This window comes from Schistocerca americana, chromosome 6 (genome assembly GCF_021461395.2).
Source record: "Schistocerca americana isolate TAMUIC-IGC-003095 chromosome 6, iqSchAmer2.1, whole genome shotgun sequence".
Classification (NCBI taxonomy): domain Eukaryota; kingdom Metazoa; phylum Arthropoda; class Insecta; order Orthoptera; family Acrididae; genus Schistocerca; species Schistocerca americana.
The window spans coordinates 289,779,580-289,784,579 of record NC_060124.1 but is presented as its reverse complement, the minus strand read 5'-3'; the positions used below and the strand labels follow the sequence as shown (position 1 = coordinate 289,784,579).

The following is a 5,000-nucleotide window of genomic DNA, read 5'->3' as shown; positions in this document are numbered from 1 at the left end:
GGTGAGCGTTGCACTCGCAGTCGCAAAAACGTACGGCAAGTATATTACTCGGAAGAGTCAATGACAATCCAAGCCCCCCTGCGTGGGAAGAGTCTTTCTAGGCCATGACCCACCGGAAGGGCGCAGCGTCCCCCACCCCAACATGTGACGTCACACTATCCGTATTGACGACTAGACTGATTCCTTATAATCATTTGCCATACACCGGTGGAAGCTGCCGAGACGAGTAACTACATGGCGGCCTCGCCGTGTCACTAATGTACAGAGATACAACAGTTTCGACTGGAACCGGATGAAACGTATACACGGCGCTGATTAGTAATAGATAGAGCCATCAAAATACAGATAATGTATACAACTGTCCGTATACATGCTGAAAGACTCTGCTCACAATCACAACCACACGTCAACCAGACACTCTTATCACGCACTACTCTCTGCCTGTAACAGGCACAGAGACAATATGTAAGCACCAGCATGGAACAACACCCAGTGCATCCTCTCCGCCACATTAGACAATCCACACTATCATAACCAGACCGGGAGGTCCACTCACAAAACAGAATATCCCACCCTTCCGACAACCACCATTGCTCAGCTAAGCCACCAACACCCACACATGTCCTACACAGGGGTACACCCAACATCACAATACTGCCTCCTGTCACAGCACACAAACAATGGCAGGAATGAAAGACACAGGTCTGCCACAAGCATGGAATCAGAGCGCCGCCTGTCATGAGCCAAAGGTGCATCCTGACGTGGCAAATCAGATGATGCCGCAGGCATCCACTTACTATAATCACAATCAACAAACCGGCCGCCGCCGCCGCCCCCCCCCCCCCCCCCCCCCAATACACCTTTCCTTACAACAATGTGTACCTTAACCTAACCCATATTGTACCTTAACCTAACCCATATTGTACCTTAACCTAACCCATATTGTACCTTAACCTAACCCATATTGTACCTTAACCTAACCCATATTGTACCTTAACCTAACCCATATTGTACCTTAACCTAACCCATATTGTGCCTTAACCTAACCCATATTGTGCCTTAACCTAACCCATATTGTGCCTTAACCTAACCCATATTGTGCCTTAACCTAACCCATATTGTGCCTTAACCTAACCCATATTGTGCCTTAACCTAACCCATATTGTGCCTTAACCTAACCCATATTGTGCCTTAACCTAACCCATATTGTGCCTTAACCTAACCCATATTGTGCCTTAACCTAACCCATATTGTGCCTTAACCTAACCCATATTGTGCCTTAACCTAACCCATATTGTGCCTTAACCTAACCCATATTGTGCCTTAACCTAACCCATATTGTGCCTTAACCTAACCCATATTGTGCCTTAACCTAACCCATATTGTGCCTTAACCTAACCCATATTGTGCCTTAACCTAACCCATATTGTGCCTTAACCTAACCCATATTGTGCCTTAACCTAACCCACGTTGCGCCTTAACCTAACCCACGTTGCGCCTTAACCTAACCCACGTTGCGCCTTAACCTAACCCACGTTGCGCCTTAACCTAACCCACGTTGCGCCTTAACCTAACCCACGTTGCGCCTTAACCTAACCCACGTTGCGCCTTAACCTAACCCACGTTGCGCCTTAACCTAACCTATATTGCGCCTTAACCTAACCTATATTGCGCCTTAACCTAACCTATATTGCGCCTTAACGTAACCTATATTGCGCCTTAACCTAACCTATATTGCGCCTTAACCTAACCTATATTGCGCCTTAACCTAACCCACGTTGCGCCTTAACCTAACGCACGTTGCGCCTTAACCTAACCCACGTTGCGCCTTAACCTAACCTATATTGCGCCTTAACCTAACCTATATTGCGCCTTAACGTAACCTATATTGCGCCTTAACCTAACCTATATTGCGCCTTAACCTAACCTATATTGCGCCTTAACGTAACCTATATTGCGCCTTAACCTAACCCACGTTGCGCCTTAACCTAACGCACGTTGCGCCTTAACCTAACCCACGTTGCGCCTTAACCTAACCCACGTTGCGCCTTAACCTAACCCACGTTGCGCCTTAACCTAACCCACGTTGCGCCTTAACCTAACCCACGTTGCGCCTTAACCTAACCCACGTTGCGCCTTAACCTAACCCACGTTGCGCCTTAACCCAACCCACGTTGCGCCTTAACCCAACACACGTTGGGCCTTAACCCAACACACGTTGGGCCTTAACCCAACACACGTTGGGCCTTAACCCAACACACGTTGGGCCTTAACCCAACACACGTTGGGCCTTAACCCAACACACGTTGGGCCTTAACCCAACACACGTTGGGCCTTAACCCAACACACGTTGGGCCTTAACCCAACACACGTTGGGCCTTAACCCAACACACGTTGGGCCTTAACCCAACACACGTTGGGCCTTAACCCAACACACGTTGGGCCTTAACCCAACACACGTTGGGCCTTAACCCAACACACGTTGGGCCTTAACCCAACACACGTTGGGCCTTAACCCAACACACGTTGGGCCTTAACCTGCTCTGTAATTGTCATACGACGCGTTAAATTAGTGTAGTGTTGCCTAACTGCAACCCCCGCAATATAGTTTGCTACTCGCACTGCCCGGTCCCCAGAGTATCGCTTCATGTTAAACACCTTGCAGCTATACACTGTAATGCGGATGGCAGCAGGACGTACATGCTCAATGCCCTTCGCAGTTGTTCATTGGCATTCGCATGGCGAAGCACAGCCTACGTTGTGGTACGGCTTGTGTCAACTGTCCGCTGATGTTGTACGTCCAAATCACACACTGTACTGCACATTGGTCCTCATGTACTGAATGATACATCGTGGTACATGTTTGACCGTACCACGACTGCGCCAACAACGGCGAACCATACGGTCCAAATATTGTGCACTCAGCTACGTGTCGTCTCCCTATAAGAGCTGGATTGCAGTATGGTATGCCGTGGATGGCGATCAGCATGAGCCGTCTGTTGATGTAGTGGCGCGTGTTGTCAGACGTAGTCGTCTCTTCTCACACACCGTGATAGCATGGTGCACTGCGTGCCACATCTGCGACATGCGACAGAGGCCGGTTGACAGTCGTTCGCGCAATGGACATCGCATACGTACGGGGGCCACCTTCCACGTGTTCGCGAAGCGTGCACATGTTGTTGCGTGTATGTGGGCAGACATAGTGTGTCGTGACACCTGACACAGGCATGCAACAATCGTTGAATTTGCAAATGGCGATGGACGTCTACGTTTGCTGGTGACGTTACGCAAATGAACAACTGGTAAACCGTTGTGGTGCGGTTGTTCTCGCTAGAGGTGAATCAGTGATGGCGACGATCGGTTGAGCTACCAACCGGTTGTTTCAGCGATACCCACCATGCCCACGAACGTGAATGGCATGTGGGTGTGAAGCGATACGCGGCGGTGGCTGGGTGGGACCGTCCCCGGCCGGTGAGGGGGGGCCTCCCGGCGTGCTGGCCGCGCGGTGCGTGGGCGCACGCGCTACAGCCGGCTGGTGGGGGCGGCCAGTGGCAGGCGCGCCGGCCGACGGAGGCGGCAGGCGGCGCAGCTGCGCGCCGGCGCACCCTGCACGCGGCGCCGTGCGGCCAAAGTAGGTCCTCGCGGGCCCGGTGCGAAGCGCGGTGGACATCTGCAGTGTGCTGGTCCGATTGAGGACTGTGTGCGCTGAGGATGCGCCGCCGCCCGGCGCTCGGCGCCGCGACGCCGTCTGCTGCTCGGTCGCCTCTGCGGTTCTCGCAGGTGGTTTGTATCGCAGCTGTGCGGACGTGTTGGCGCGTGCGCTGTGCTGGGAGAGTTCGCTTCGGCACCCAAGTGGGGCTTTTGTCCTTCTGTGGCGCTGGCGTTGGAGCTGCCGGCCACCGTAGGTGGCGCGTGTTGTCTCCCGCCGGCAATGCCACGACAGCACGCTCCCGGGCCTCTGTCGGCAGCGGCAAGCTCAGTTGGGAGCACGGGTGGTCGCACCTAAAGCGTCTACTCGCCAAACTCCGGGCGATTGCGCCTCTCTCGAACCCGACCAAGTACTTAGGACGGCGCTGCGCGCCGCCGGGACCTGAGAGGGTTTCGAGGTGTGTTGTGCAGGGGAGCTCAGCCTCCTCCTGTTTGCAGAATAATTGAGCGGACGCTTGCGTGTTCGCGCGGGCCCCCGGGACACACTCCCGGGCGGCCGGCTGCTCAGCTCTAGTTGACGCAGCTCCCTGGTTGATCCTGCCAGTAGTCATATGCTTGTCTCAAAGATTAAGCCATGCATGTCTCAGTACAAGCCGCATTAAGGTGAAACCGCGAATGGCTCATTAAATCAGTTATGGTTCCTTAGATCGTACCCACGTTACTTGGATAACTGTGGTAATTCTAGAGCTAATACATGCAAACAGAGTCCCGACCAGAGATGGAAGGGACGCTTTTATTAGATCAAAACCAATCGGTCGGCTCGTCCGGTCCGTTTGCCTTGGTGACTCTGAATAACTTTGGGCTGATCGCACGGTCCTCGTACCGGCGACGCATCTTTCAAATGTCTGCCTTATCAACTGTCGATGGTAGGTTCTGCGCCTACCATGGTTGTAACGGGTAACGGGGAATCAGGGTTCGATTCCGGAGAGGGAGCCTGAGAAACGGCTACCACATCCAAGGAAGGCAGCAGGCGCGCAAATTACCCACTCCCGGCACGGGGAGGTAGTGACGAAAAATAACGATACGGGACTCATCCGAGGCCCCGTAATCGGAATGAGTACACTTTAAATCCTTTAACGAGTATCTATTGGAGGGCAAGTCTGGTGCCAGCAGCCGCGGTAATTCCAGCTCCAATAGCGTATATTAAAGTTGTTGCGGTTAAAAAGCTCGTAGTTGGATTTGTGTCCCACGCTGTTGGTTCACCGCCCGTCGGTGTTTAACTGGCATGTATCGTGGGACGTCCTGCCGGTGGGGCGAGCTGAAGGCGTGCGACGCGCCTCGTGCGTGCTCGT

The 5,000-nt window shown here is 53.2% G+C and overlaps 1 non-coding gene across 1 annotated transcript in view; it reads left to right on the top strand.

The window, feature by feature from the left end:
* Positions 1-4,232: 4,232 nt before the first annotated feature.
* The window catches only part of LOC124620978, a 1,910-nt gene continuing 1,142 nt past the window's right edge, over positions 4,233-5,000 (top strand). The window contains exon 1 of the ribosomal RNA XR_006980474.1: positions 4,233-5,000. This exon is cut by the window's right edge and continues 1,142 nt beyond it. This is a non-coding gene — a ribosomal RNA (small subunit ribosomal RNA).